This window comes from Nerophis ophidion, linkage group LG19, assembly GCF_033978795.1.
Source record: "Nerophis ophidion isolate RoL-2023_Sa linkage group LG19, RoL_Noph_v1.0, whole genome shotgun sequence".
Classification (NCBI taxonomy): domain Eukaryota; kingdom Metazoa; phylum Chordata; class Actinopteri; order Syngnathiformes; family Syngnathidae; genus Nerophis; species Nerophis ophidion.
Window position 1 is genome coordinate 3,374,504 of NC_084629.1, and position 15,818 is coordinate 3,390,321.

Below are 15,818 nucleotides of genomic sequence, written 5' to 3' on the forward strand. Positions count from 1 at the left end.
GAATTCTACAGAACTCAGCAAGCACATTTGGAACCTCAAAGTGTTGACTATTCAATAACATGGCAATTTCTTGCATCCAGCACACCTTACAACAGTGGCATCAGCACACCTTACAACAGTGGTAATAAAAGATGCAGAAACTGTTTATTATATATCATCCAAACCTGTCATCCCTCAACAAGCGCAGTGAAATAATTTTCAACATGCCGCCACAGACGGAAACACCTCCTAGGTAACACATGAGCTAATCACCACCCCCCTACGCCTGCCTGTACCCACCCACTCTGTGCCCTATATAAACCATTAAAATCTCCTGATGATTGAGGAACCCCCTCATGAAACAGTTCTGTAGAGATGAAGTAGTCCTTGTGATTTTTCCCCACACATACATACATATATATATATATATATATATATATATATATTATATATATATACACATACATATATATATATATATATACACATATGTATATATATATATATATATATATATATATATATATATATATATATATATTTCTAAAAGATGTCCAATAATGGCTTGTTATTGTCCACTCTTAATTACCGATACCGATATATACAGTCGTGGAATTAACACAATATTATGCCTAACTTTGTGTGACGCCCTGCTGGATGCATAAAGGTAACGAGGTTTTCCAAAATAAACCAACTCAAGTTATGGAAAAAAAAATGCCAACATGGCACTGCATATTTATTATTAAAGTCACAAAGTGATTTCTAATGTATTTACTTGCTCTTATGCTACCTGAACTCACTATGTTCTCTGCTGACTGTACATATCCTACTAAATAAGACCTACACTGTTTCAATGTCCACATTTCTCTGTTGATGCAATTGTTGATGACTGAAGTTCTGATATCAACCAAAGCTCCTCATCCCACCCCCCAGATTGTAAATAATGTAAATAATTCAATTTATATACTATGCTGATTAACTTGTGTTATGACTGTATTATGCTGATAACACATGCTTGTACCATGAATTGATTAACGTGGACCCGACTTAAACATGTTGAAAAACTTATTCGGGTGTTACCATTTAGTGGTCAATTGTACGGATTATGTACTGAACTGTGCAATCTACTAAAAAAAGTTTCAAATAATCAAACTGCATAATTTTTTTTTAACGTGCCTCAAAACAACAGCTTGGAATTTGGGACATGCTCTCCCTGAGAGAGCATGAGGAGGCTGAGGTGGGCGGTGTTGGGGGCGGGAGGGTTGTGGGTAGGGGGTAGCGGGGGGGGGTGTATATTGTAACGTCCTGGAACAGTTAGGGCTGCAAGGGGTTCTGGGTATTTGTTCAGTTGTGTTTATGTTGTGTTACGGTGCGGATGTTCTCCCGAAATGTGTTTGTCATTCTTGTTTGGTGTGGGTTCACAATGCTGTGCATATTTGCAACAGTGTTAAAGTTGTTTATACGGCCACCCTCAGTGTGATTTGTATGGCTGTTGAGTAAGTATGCATGCATTTACTTGTGTAAGGGTGATAAAGCCGTTGATATTGTGTGATTTGGCCGGCACGCAAAGGCAGCGCCTTTAAGGTTTTAGGCGCTCTGTACTTCTCCCTATGTCCGTGTACACAGCAGTATTTTAAAAGTCATTAATTTTACTTTTTGAAACCGATACCGATAATTTCTGATATTACATTTTAAAGCATTTATCGGTCGATAATATCGGCGGTCCGATATTATCAGACATCTCTGTCTGATAACATAATCGCTCTACCCACTACAACATGCCGCCCCCTTATCATTCCTACAAGCCTGTTTCGCAAGTCTCGCAGATTTTATGACAATAGGTAAACCTAAGAAACAAGGCTTGTAGGGATTATTTTGTCTTTTTTTTCCCTGACCTAACGTGTGCGTATATATATATATATATATACTGTATATATATATATATATATTATATATATATATATATATATATATATATATATATATATATATATATATATATATATATATATATATATATATATATATATATACACACATTAATGTACAGTGAATACATTTGGAGGTTTCACTTAATATAATGACATTGACTATATCCTGATAACAAAACTATAATTATCTTATTTTCAGCAGACGTGTTTAATCTAAATGGACAATGTTTGGAAGGTGAAATATAAAATCATGTTAGATATAGTGACAGCTCGGTACTGAAAACTATTTTTTTTTTCTTCTTTCAGAAATCCATCATGAAATTCATACGGAGACTGCATAATAATGAAGCACATTTATTAACATTGTACTGTCCCCTGAAGTCATATGACAATGAAATGGATGACTGCTTGGTTCTTGCATGGATGTTTCAGCCGCTGCAGAGAGGAAGGCGGACCTGGTAGAACTGGTCGGCATGGATGAACTCACATTTAGACACTTTTAGATAAAGACGTCGCAACAATAGGAAGTTCTGCCCCGGATACGCTTGATGTGAGCCTCGCAGTTTGCAGGCTTTTCCTGATACTACAACTAACCATTTTGTTTGTCAAAGTCGTTTATTTTTCTACCATATGCATCCGAAAAATCTAGAAAAAGGTTATTAATGGAAATAATATGTATGTCTTGTTTGGGTTGGTTTTCATGCGACTTCGGGTTAATAAACCAACAGATGGATGCTTGTAATAAGAGTTTCAGTCAGGACTCTGTGCAGGCCAGTCAAGTTCATCCACACCAGGCGCTGTCATCCATGCCCTTATGGACCTTGCTTTGTGCACTGGTGCACAGTCATGTTGGAAAAGGAAGGGTACTGCTCAAACTATTCCCACAAGGTTGGGATTATGGAATTGTTTTGGCATCCTGGAGCATTCAAAGTACCTTTCACTGGAACAAAGGGGCCAAGCCCAATTCCTGAAAAACAGCCCCACACCATAATTCTCATCCACCAATTTCACACTCGGCACAATGCAATCAGAAATGTACCACCCTGCTGGCAACCTCCAAACCAGACTGGTCCATCAGATTGCCAGATGGAAAAGCGTGATTCATCAGTCCGGAGAAGGCATCTCCACTGCTCTATTGTCCAGTGGCGACATGCTTTAAACAACTGCATCTCACGCTATGCATTGGACTTGATGATGTATGGCTTAGATCCAGCTGCCCGGCCATGGAAACCCCATTCCATGGATCTCTTTGCGTACTGTACGAGGGCTAATTGGAAGGTCACATGAAGTTTGGATCTCTGTGTTAACTGAGTGTGCAGAAAGTGGGCGACCTCTTTGCATCATGCAGTTCAAGTGGGTTGTATAAACAGGATGTGAGCTTAGGGGGCGCCACTCTTCCAAAATGGCCATGCTCATGTGTACAGGGAGTGATGTCTTCAAAAATGGCAGCCCCTTAAGGCCTCCAGCGGTACACAAACTGAATGAATGAATGAGAAAAATGAAAAAAAAAAATTAATAAATCTAGCCTGGGCCCCTGGAAAGAGGGTCCATACTGAGCCAAGGGGAAAAAAACTCATAGACATAGAATACACACATATGTGTAAGAGAGAAACATCAAAGAAAACAAAGGACATTAAATAAATTAAAAGAGCAGAGCTGATGCAAACAGCACTTCTACACACAGCTACAAAAGTAAAACAAAAAACAACAACATATAAACTGTGGTGGCCTCTGCGGTGTTTCATGCCATCGTCTGCTGTGGTGGACGGGGAGCATGGCAGAGACAGGAGCAGACCCAACAAAGCAACCAAGAGATCCGACTCCACCCTCGGCCGCCCACCAACTCTACGCCCAGTGTCCAGTCCCGTATGATGAGCCGAGGATACGTCAAAGTTAAAGTACCAATGATTGTCACACATACACTAGTGTGGTGACATTATCCTCTGCTTCGACCCATCACCCTCACCCCTAGGAGGTGACAGGAGCGGACCCAACAAAGCAACCAAGAGATCCGACTCCACCTCGGCTGCATACCAACTTTCGGCCAGTGTCCAGTCCACATGGATGAGCGAGGATACGTCCAATGAGTTACAGTTAAAGTACCAATGATGGTCACACACACACTAGGTGTGATGAGATTATCCTCTGCATACGACCCATCACCCTCACCCCCTGGGAGGTGACAGAGCAGACCCTAACAAAGCAACCAAGAGATCCAACTCCACCCCTCGGGCCGCCCACCAACTCTGCGGCAGTGTCCAGTCAAAGCATGGATGAGCGAGGATTCGTCCAATAAATTACAGTAAAAGTACCAATGATTGTCACACACACACACTAGGTGTGGTGAGATTATTCTCTGCATTTAACCCCATCACCCTCAACCCCTGGGAGGTGACAGGAGCGGACCCAACAAAGCAACCAAGAGATCAGACTCCACCCTCGGCTGCATACCAACTTTCGGCCAGTGTCCAGCTCGTATGGATGAGCAAGGATACGTCCAATGAGTTACAGTAAAAGTACCAATGATTGTCACACACACACTAGGTGTGGTGAGATTATTCTCTGCATTTAAACCCATCCCCTCAACCCCTGGGAGGTGACAGGAGCAAACCCAACAAAGCAACCAAGAGATCCGACACCACCCTCGGCTGCCCACTAAATCTATGCCAGTGTCCAGTCTGTATGAATGAGCGAGGATACGTCAAAGTTAAAGTACCAATGATTGTCACACACACACTAGGTGTGGTGAGATTATCCTCTGCATACGACCCATCACCCTCACCCCCTGGGAGGTGACAGGAGCAGACCCAACAAAGCAACTGCGGTGTTTCATGCCATCGTCTGCTGTGGTGAACGGGGAGCATGGCCAGAGACAGGAGCCGACCCTACAAAGCAACCAAGAGCTCTGACTCCACCCTCGGCCGCCCACCAACTCTGCGCCAGTGTCCAGTCAAGCATGGCATGAGCGAGGATTCGTCCAATGAGTTACAGTTAAAGTACCAATGATTGTCACACACACACTAGGTGTGATGAGATTATCCACTGCATACAACCCATCACCCTCACCCCCTGGGAGGTGACAGGCGCAGACCCAACAAAGCAACCAAGAGCTCCGACGCCACCCTCGGTGGAGTGAAAGCACCCCTTGTGGTTACCATTAAATTCTCTAATGTCATCAATTATCCATGCCGCTGGTCGCAGACCCTCTGGCTGTATATTTGCTTGGCTCGTCCAATAATGAACGGATGCTCTCCGAATTCCTTCTCCCTCCTTATCAAAAAGTGTGACTTACAAACCATGAGGGAGAGCCAAGAAGTTCCGACTTAAAGATGCAACGGAAGTCATAAGATTGCAGTCAAGTATGCATAGAAATGTGCAGAGTGAAAGCGGTGGAACAAAGTAACTGTGTTTTCCTGCATGAACTTCCTTCCTGACATTGCAGCTGTCACAGTGCAGGGAATGATAGCGGCTTTTAACCAATGGAATATGTATGGCCCCCTCAATATTCCCCTCATCATGAATATTAGAGTGCATATTTGAATAGCGCGGCAAAGATTTGGGACAATAAGTATCCGAATGTTGATGCGTTTGGCTTGACTCTCAACAGTCAGATCTCCAAACTGGCCGTGAGCGAGCCACACCATTTCTCATCAGCCGCCTCGGCAGCCGACTCGCTCGCGGAGGACTCCGATATCTACACAACGCCACGGAGAAATTGGATTACAAACAGGTAAATGCTTCATTTTTTCTCCGCGGCTGACACTTATCCGGCGAATTCCTGGTCCCCGTGGTCATATTGCTTTATTTAGCCGCCTGTGTTCATTCGTCACTCGGGGGCGGGGGAGGCACTGACATGTTTGCCTTGAATGACTGAATGCCTGACTGAGATTTGTACTTGTTTTCTTTACAAAAAAAAAAAAAAAAAAATGGGCAAAGTGCAGAAAATTTCAGTTGTGAAATTGTCACACATGGGCAAGTGTAACAGATAACAAATACACAACAGCTTTGTATTATTTGAATATATCACTGGTGTCCAAAGTGCGACCAGCTTCATATTGTCCCTCAAAAACTTTCTACGGACAAAATAAAAAAATGTCCGGGATTAATACATTACACACACAAAAAAAAATAATAATAACAAGAAGAAAATGGAAGTGACCCTATACTGTAGAGAAGTGAATCTCATGATTCAATTAATCATTCATCACATTTGTGGTGACAAGTCAGTTCAGAAATGAGTCTTGATTCAAACCCATTTTTACAACACATAATTTGGAATGAAAATGATTATATAACCCAGGTGCAGTGTTGTCCCAATACCAATATTTTAGTACCGGTGCAAAAATTATTTCGATACTCTTTGGTACTTTTCTAATCAAAGGGTAGCACAAAAAATGGCATTATTGACATCCACTTGAGAGGATGGTGGCATCGGAAAACCAAGTTGGGAGGATGGTGGCGTTGGCAAACCCGTTTGAAAGAATGGTGGTGTCGGAAAACCCAGTTGGGAGGATGGTGGCATCGGAAAAACCAAGTTAGGAGAATGGTGGCGTTGGCAAACCCGTTTGAAAGAATGGTGGTGTCGGAAAACCCAGTTGGGAGGATGGTGAAATCAGAAAACAAAACTGGGAGGATGGTGGCATCGGAAAACCAAGTAGGGAGGATGGTGGCATCGGATAAAGCAAGTTGGGAGGATGGTGGCGTCAGAAAAAAAAAGTTGGGAGGATGGTGGCACCTGAAAACCAAGTTGGGAGGATGGTGGCATCTGAAAACCAAGTTGGGAGGATGGTGGCATCGGAAAAACCAAGTTAGGAGAATGGTGGCGTTGGCAAACCCGTTTGAAAGAATGGTGGTGTCGGAAAACCCAGTTGGGAGGATGGTGAAATCAGAAAACAAAACTGGGAGGATGGTGGCATCGGAAAACCAAGTAGGGAGGATGGTGGCATCGGATAAAGCAAGTTGGGAGGATGGTGGCGTCAGAAAAAAAAAGTTGGGAGGATGGTGGCGTCAGAAAAAAAAAGTTGGGAAGATGGTGGCATCTGAAAACCAAGTTGGGAGGATGGTGGCATCTGAAAACCAAGTTGGGAGGATGGTGGCATCTGAAAACCAAGTTGGGAGGATGGTGGCATCTGAAAACCAAGTTGGGAGGATTGTGGCATCTGAAAACCAAGTTGGGAGGATGGTGGCATCTGAAAACCAAGTTGGGAGGATGGTGGCATCTGAAAACCAAGTTGGGAGGATGGTGAAATCAGAAAACAAAATTGGGAGGATGGTGGCATCTGAAAACCAAGTTGGGAGGATAGTGGCGTCAGAAAAAACAAGTTGGGATGATGGTGGCATCTGACTCCAATCCAATCCAATCCACTTTATTTATATAGCACATTTAAACAACAATAACGTTTCCAAAGTGCTGCACAGCCATGTTAAAAACAATATTATGCTCCACCAATGACTGAACAAAACAACAAATGAATAAAAATAAAAACAATAAAAACAATATAAAAACAAATATGATTAAAAACTATTTTAATCATAAAACCAATTTGGGAGGATGGTGAAATCAGAAAACAAAATTGGGAGCATGGTGGCCTTGGAAAACCAAGTTGGGAGGATGGTGGCCTTGGAAAACCAAGTTGGGAGGATGGTGGCGTCAGAAAAACCAAGTTGGGAGGATGGTGGCGTCAGAAAAACCAAGTTGGGAGGATGGTGGCATCAGAAAACCAAGTAGGGAGGATGGTCACATTGGATAAACCTAGTTGGGAGGATGGTGGCGTCAGATAAACTTATTTGGGAGGATGGTGGGATCGGAAAACGAAGTTAGGAGGATGGCGGCATCAGAAAAAACAAGTTGGGAGGATGGTGGCATCAGATAAACCAAGTTGGGAGGATGGTGATGTCAGAAAAACCAAGTTGGGAGGATGGTGGCATCGGAAAAAACAAGTTGGGAGGATGGTTGCGTCGGATAACCAATTTGGGAGGATGCAGGTGTCGGAAAACCAAGTTGGGAGGATGGTGGCATCGGATAACCAAGTTGGGAGGATGGTGGCATCAGAAAAAACAAGTTGGGAGGATGGTGGCATCAGAAAAAAAAAGTTGGGAGGATGGTGGCATCAGATAAACCAAGTTGGGAGGCATAGGAAAAAACAAGTTGGCAGGATGGTGGCATCGGATAAACCAAGTTGGGAGGATGGTGGTGTCAGAGAAACCAAGTTGGGAGGATGGTGGCGTCAGAAAAACCTAGTTGGGAGGATAGTGGCGTTGGATAACCAAGTTGGGAGGATGGTGGCTTCAGAAAACCAAGTTGGGAGGATGGCGGCATTGGATAAACCAAGTTGGGAGGATGGTGGCATCGGATAAACGAAATTGGGAGGATTGTGGCATCAGAAAAACCAAGTTGGGAGGATGGTGGCATCAGAAAAATCTAGTTGAGAGGATGGTGGCGTCGGATAACCAAGTTAGAAGGTTGTTGGCGTCGGAAAAACCAAGTTGAGAGGACGGTGGTGTTGACAAACCCACTTCAAAGAATGGTGGGGTCAGAAAACCAAGTTGGGAGGACGGTGGCGTCGTGAAACCCACTTCAAAGTATGGTGGCGTTGCAAAACCAAGTTGGGAGGATGGTGGCGTCGGTAAACCAAGTTGGGAGGATGGTGGCGTCGGTACACTAAGTTGGGAGGATGGTGGCGTCGGGAAACCCACTTGAAAGAATGGTGACGTCGGTAAACCAAGTTGGGAGGATGGTGGCATTGGATAAACCAAGTTGGGAGGATGGTGGCATCGGATAAACCAAGTTGGGAGGATGGTGGCATCGGATAAACGAAATTGGGAGGATTGTGGCATCAGAAAAACCAAGTTGGGAGGATGGTGGCATCAGAAAAATCTAGTTGAGAGGATGGTGGCGTTGGATAACCAAGTTAGAAGGTTGTTGGCGTCGGAAAAACCAAGTTGAGAGGATGGTGGTGTTGACAAACCCACTTCAAAGAATGGTGGGGTCAGAAAACCAAGTTGGGAGGACGGTGGCGTCGTGAAACCCACTTCAAAGTATGGTGGCGTTGCAAAACCAAGTTGGGAGGATGGTGGCGTCGGGAAACCCACTTGAAAGAATGGTGGCGTCGGTAAACCAAGTTGGGAGGATGGTGGCGTCGGTAAACCAAGTTGGGAGGATGGTGGCGTCGGTACACTAAGTTGGGAGGATGGTGGCGTCGGTACACTAAGTTGGGAGGATGGTGGCGTCGGGAAACCCACTTGAAAGAATGGTGACGTCGGTAAACCAAGTTGGGAGGATGGTGGCGTCCGAAGACCCACTTGAGAGCATGGTGTCATCAAATGTGTAGACAGGTTTAAATAGCCTTCTAACACCAGGTGAGATAACTGGTACCAACAAGCCACAAGTGAGGAGGGAAGCGCTCAGAAAGAGATGAAAGAATGCAAACAAAACAGAAAGTGGAACCAAAATAAGGGCGCAAAACAGGAAGTCAACCGAAAAAAACACCTGAAAGACACTCTTAAACTAAACAAAGATGATGAAACGGGTCATGACACAAGAGGAGCTTTTATAACCTGTTTTGAAAATGTTTTATTATAATTGATATACCAGGTAATATCTTACGAGAGTCGTGTTGAATCGAGAATCCTGAGATGCACAATGAATCCCACTTCTAAAGTTTGGCCATCCTTCAATTAAATGGACTATGTTCAAACATTCGAACTTTGTCACATACTTTTCCTTTTTTCTATCCTGTGTGGTCTGTCAGGCTTGCCCCTGACAGTTTGTCTATGTTTTAGTTTTTCCCTCTGCATTTGTCTTTGTTTCCTCTGTGTGTGTGTAGTGTTTCCTGTCAGCGCTCTTATTTATTTATGTTTCCTGTGTTTCTCCCTGGGCGCTGTTTCCCTGGCCACACCTGGTGTCAATCAGCCCACACCTATTTGTACCTGCTTTGTTCCACCAGTCAGTGCTGGATTATTGTCATGTATTGTCGCTTCTGTCGTGTCTTTGCAGCGTAGCGGTAAGCTATATTTCGTTAGATGTTTGTAGCTTACTGTTTTTTGTTCCCTGCTTCAAGTTAGTTTTTATATTACAAATACGGCTTCTGTTTTCCTGCTTGCTACCCGCTAGCTTCCATGCTAGGCCCTTTTGTTTTTGCTAGCTTCCATGCTAAATTCCTTTTGTTTTCTAGCTCTCATGCTAGCTCCCTTAGTTTGTTATCCGCCTCGTGCGCGCTTTTGGTTGTACCCCTTTGGTTTTTTTTCTCTTGTAGTATTTTTTTTAATTAAATCATGTTTTCTCACTCCATGCCTGCCCCCATCTCTGCATCTTGGGGTTCGTCATCAACACACTTTGACACGGTCCAACATTCTCTTTCATAATATTTTAATAAAAAAGATGCATGCGATGGACTAATAAAAAAAACAAGCTGTGGACCACAAACGGCCCCCTGACCATACTTTACACACCCATGGCATAATATGTGTGTCCCCCCCCCCCCCCGCCCTCCCCTTTACCTGTGAAGTGCTGCAGATGTCAAGCTGAAATGTCACCGCTTTCTGTTGCTTTTCACCACATTTGAAGAATCTCATTATCCCTGGCTTGTGTTTTCTTTTGGTGTCTTATTTTTTCTCTCCCCCCCCCCCCCATCTACGTGAACATCGCAAGGTCCTGGAGGTGAGTAGGAGAGAAGACCAATTAGCGGGATTGCGAGAGGGATGAGCTTGACAGTCAAATGTAGGCTACGATGTACTCAAAATCTATATTACAGGAAATCAAAATCAAGCCACCTCTTCAATTAGACAGTAGGTGGTTCGTGCGCACGGACTAAATGGAAATACAAACATGATGAGGTATCTAAAAAAATGAGGTAAACATTTTTTTTTTAAATCACACGTCATTATCTGCATTTGAAAATGAGGGAAATTTACCGTAAAATGGGGAAAAAATTAATTGATGCACACCAGCGGAATTTCGGAGGATTGCTGGTGAAAAGGCCTAACTTCTTGCTAGTGTTGTCCCGATATTTTTTGGTACTTTTCTAAATAAAGGGGATCACAAAAAATGGCATAATTAGCTTTATTTAAACAAAAAATCTTTGGGTACATTAAATATATGTTTATATTATAATTTAGTCCTTAAATAAAATAGTGAACATACAAGACAACTTGTCTTTTAGTAGTAAGTAAACAAACAAAGGCTCTTAATTTAGCTGCCGACATATTGTGTCATTTTCCATTGTATTATTTTGCCGAAATTTTTAAGGACAAGCGGTAGAAAATAATGATTAATCTACCCGTTTATTTACTGTTAAAATCTGCTTACTTTCTTTTTTAACATGTTCTCTCTACACTTCTGTTAAAATGTAATAATCACTTATTCTTCTGTTGTTTGATACTTTACATTAGTTTTGGATGATTCCACAAATTTGGGTATCAATCCGATACCAAGGAGTTACAGGATCATACATTGGTCATATTCAAAGTCCTCATGTGTCCAGGGATGTATTTCCTGTGTTTATAAACATGATATATATTTAAAAGAAATGAAAGAAAATATCAACGTAATCATAGTAGTATGGACTAGATACATTCCTGTACTTGGTATCATTACAGTGGACGTTAGGTACCCTTCTGTGACAGTCTCTTGCCGTTATCGTGCGGGTTCAATGGACCACCCAGAAAGGACATGCTTTTGAGCAGGTTTGACTTCTCTATTTTGCAATAAATATGTCAGCAGCTCGGATCCCTTTTCTGCTCCTCCCTCCACTGCTCGGTCACGGTCCGCTCTTTCAGTCGCCGTCGTCCTTGTCTATGGCTCTCTGTTCCTCTTGCTTCTCATGCGCTGCTGTGGTTTTTTTCTCCTCCTTCTGCCCCGATTTCTCCTCCTTCTCCCCTTGTATACAGCAAGAGGAGATGTGTTAATCGTTTCCCGGTATGTGAGCCACACACCTGAATTAGATTGCGGCGGCGTCCCTCCCGGCACGCTCCACCGCATTCTCCGCCTCCTTGCCGCCATCTTGGGCAGGGCTCCAGCGCGCCCCGCCCCGCCAGCTCCACCTTTTCACACCTTCTTTTATATATATATATATATATATATATATATATATATATATATATATATATATATATATATATATATATATATATATATATTTATATATGTAGGTGTGGGAAAAATCACAAGACTACTTAATCTCTACAGAACTGTTTCATGAGGGGTTTCCTCAATAATCTGTAGATATATATATATATATATATATATATATATATATATATATATATATATATATATATATATATATATATATATATTTCAGACTGACAAACAGTTTCTGGCTAGCCAACCAGACATAGTGGGTGTGGACAAAGAGCAGAAAAGTGTGGCGGCGATAGAAGAAGGAACACGAGAAACTTGAGAAGTACCAGGGCGGTTTAGCTCCATTGGTAAAGTGTCCGTGCCAGCAACTTGAGGGTTGCAGGTTCGATTCCCGCTTCCGTCATCCTAGTCACTGCCGTTGTGTCCTTGGGCAAGACACTTTACCCACCTGCTCCCAGTGCCACCCACACTGGTTTGAATGTAACTTAGAGATTGGGTTTTACTATGTAAAGCGCTTTGAGTCACTAGAGAAAAAAAACTATAAAATATTTGAAAAAAATTCCCCAAGGGTTGAAAGGTTTACCATGAATTAATAAACGTGGACCACGATTTAAACAAGTTGAAAAACGTATTCGGGTGTTACCATTTTGTAGTCAATTGTACGGAATATGTACTGTAAGTTTCAATCAATCAATTTCAATCAAACAACTGCTGGAACCAATACGGAAGGCCAAGAGTAGGGTGGTCCCCGTGGTAGTGGAGGGCGCTCGGAGCAGTATCCCCCAAAACTGGGAGAGTGGCTCCCACAGAACCCGGAAACAACATCTGAAGCGTCAGTCCAGAAAAGCGCAGTCCTAGGAACAGCCAAGATACTGCGCAGAACCCTTAAATTCCCAGGCCTCTGGTAGAGGACCCGAGCTTGAGGATGACAGATACCACCCCACCGGGTGAGAAGGAGATTTTTGAAAGGTTTTAGTACATATATATATAAATATATATATAAAATATCGCCATAATCGTAGTAGTATTGACTAAATACGCTGCTGTACTTGGTATCATTACAGTGGATGTTAGATGTAGATTAATAGAAATATGGTGCAACCCCCCCCACCTCAGCACCCCATCATCATAAACACACAAACAGTTCAAACAGTTGACACTTTTAAATACCTGGGCCTAACCTTGGACAATAAACTCAGCTTTGATCAGCACACCACGGACATTCAAAAAAGAAGTCAACCAAGACTATCAGTCATCCATAAACTTAAAGGACTATAAGTTGTACCTCACCTCCTGTTATTACTGGGTTCTTCCGAGGATGTCGTAGTCATAATAGTTTGTACAGTCTTTTGAGACATTTGTGATTTAGGGCTGTATAAATAAGCACCAGGGTGTACCCCACCTTCCGCCCGATTGTAGCTGAGATAGGCGCCAGTGCCCCCCGCATCCCCAAAAGGGAATAAGCGGTATAAAATGGATGGATGGATGATTGATTGATTGATTACTGTACCAAAGCATCGTTCAACCCATCCTTATGTACTGTTCCACATGTTTTTTTCAGTATGCTCTCTCTAACCAACCGGACCAAACTCACACACATTCCAACATAGCAGCTAAAATCATCGACCTACCCACACCCAACATTTCAGATCTAAACCACAGGTCCAACATTCGACTGGCAAACACACAATAGTCCAGGATATGACTCACCCACTACACCAATACATCACCCTACTACCATCAGGGCGCAGGTACAGAACTATCAAGTTCCGGAGGGCCCGCCTCGAGAAAAGCCTTATCCCTGCAGCTATAGCCGCCCTAAAGCAGGCCTGGCCGACCTGTCTGACAAGCCTGTAAATGTGGTGGTCATGAATGATGTATTTTGTTGTTTTTGTTTGTGATGTGTAATGTCTACATGTTTAAATGTAGGGCAGTGAAAATGAATTTCCCCAACGGGGACCAATAAATAGAAATCTAATCTTTTTTGTTGTTGTAAAAATGAAAATATACAGTATGCTTGTCAATATGACTTATGATTTTAAAGCAAGATATCCATAAGCAAAAAACAAAACAAAATCATAATCGCATGGGCAATTTTGTGACAGTATAAATAAGCAATTATGTATATGTATATTTAGTAATATAAGCAGCCCTAACTGTGATGTGACCCTCAATGAAAACAAGTTGGAATACAGGTGTGTTCCATTAATGTTTGCTGGGTGTTGCCAAGCATCGATCGTTTTTATTGTTTTTTTTTTTAAATAAAAGTTCAAATCTGGCAAAAATACTGGTTTGATATAAAGTGTGTGTGTGTGTTCTTGTATTTCTACCCTTCTTGAGACATTAACAAGGAAAAGTACTGTGCTTATGAGGACCATATGTCTATGCAGCTAGTTAACTAGGTCTTAATATTTTTTTAAATGCAAATATAATCTTTTTATCTCACATTTTGGGCATGTGTGTGTGTTCTTGTATTTCTACTCTTCCTGAGACATCAAAAGGAAAAGTTTCGTCCATATGAGGACCGTATGTCTATGCAGCTAGTTAACTAGTTTTTAGTATTTAAATAAAGAGCAAATCTAATCGTTTTATCTCCAATTTTGAGCAAGTGTGTGAGTGTGTTTGTGTGTGTGTGTTCTTGTGTTTCTACTTTTCCTGAGACATCAACAAGGAAAAGTACCGTCCATATGAGGACCGTATGTCTATGCAGCTAGTTAACTAGTTTTTAGTATTTAAAAACAAATGCAAATCTAGTAATTTTATCTCACATTTTGACGTGTGTGTGTGTGTGTGTGTTTGTGTGTGCACGTGTGTGTTTTCTATTATTTCTACCCTTTCTGAGACATCAACAAGGAAAAGTTACGTCCATATGAGGACTGTATGTTTATGCAGCTGGTTACTTAGTTTTTAGTATTTAAATAAAAAGCAAATCTAGTCGTTGTATCTCACATTTTGAGCAAGTATGTGTGTGTGTGTTTGTGTGTGTTCTTGTGTTTCTACTTTTCCTGAGACATCAACAAGGAACAGTACCGTCTATATGAGGACCGTATGTTTATGCAGCTGGTTAACTAGTTTTCAATATATTTTTTTAATGCAAATCTAGTATTTTTATCTCACATTTTAAGTATGTGTGTGCATGTGTCTGTGTGTGTTTGTTTTCTTGTATTTCTATCCTTCCTGAGACATCAACAAGGAAAAGTTTCGTCCATATGAGGACCATATGTTTATGCAGCTATTTAACTAGTTTTTAGTATTTTTAAAAAATGCAAAACTACTCGTTTTATCTCACATTTTGAGCAAACGTGTGTGTGAGTGTGTGCGTGTGTGTATGTGCGTGTTCTTGTATTTTTACCCTGCTTGAGACAGAAACAAGGAAAAGTTTCGTCCATATGAGGACCGTATGTTTATGCAGCTAATTAACTAGTTTTTAGTATTTTGAAAAATGCATATCTAGTAGTTTTATCTCACATTTTGAGCAAATGTGTGTGTGAGTGTGTGTATTTCTACCCTTCTTGAGACATCAACAAGGAAAAGTACCGTCCATATGAGGACCGGTGAACAAGTTAGGACATAAATCATGGTTCCCAAAGAATTGCTATGGTATGAAAAGGGTAGGATTAAATAAGCTCTGCTTCTTCTTACTCCTTTTCGGACGTGCTGTAATGAAACAACCTGAATTGTGTGATGCATTACATTGTATTGTGTAAATGTTCCACATAAACTGAAACTGATTTTCTAGATATACAAATCTTAATTCAGGATTGCATGTCTATGCAGCTAGTTAATTCGTTTTTAGTATTTTTTAATGCAAATCTAGTCTTTTTATC

At 41.8% G+C, this 15,818-nt stretch overlaps 1 protein-coding gene across 7 annotated transcripts in view; it reads right to left on the reverse strand.

Annotated features, from left to right (window-relative positions):
• Window positions 1–15,818, reverse strand: part of nr4a2a (nuclear receptor subfamily 4, group A, member 2a) — a 460,443-nt gene that overhangs the window by 251,495 nt on the left and 193,130 nt on the right. For 3 of the 7 annotated variants that reach the window (XR_009802876.1, XR_009802875.1, XR_009802871.1), the window contains one exon: window positions 10,410–11,787. The exons of the other annotated variants lie outside the window; for them this stretch is intronic. The gene's annotated coding sequence lies outside the window, so the exon portion shown is untranslated. Of the gene's footprint in view, window positions 1–10,409; window positions 11,788–15,818 lie in introns of those variants that run through there. 7 annotated transcript variants of the gene reach the window in all.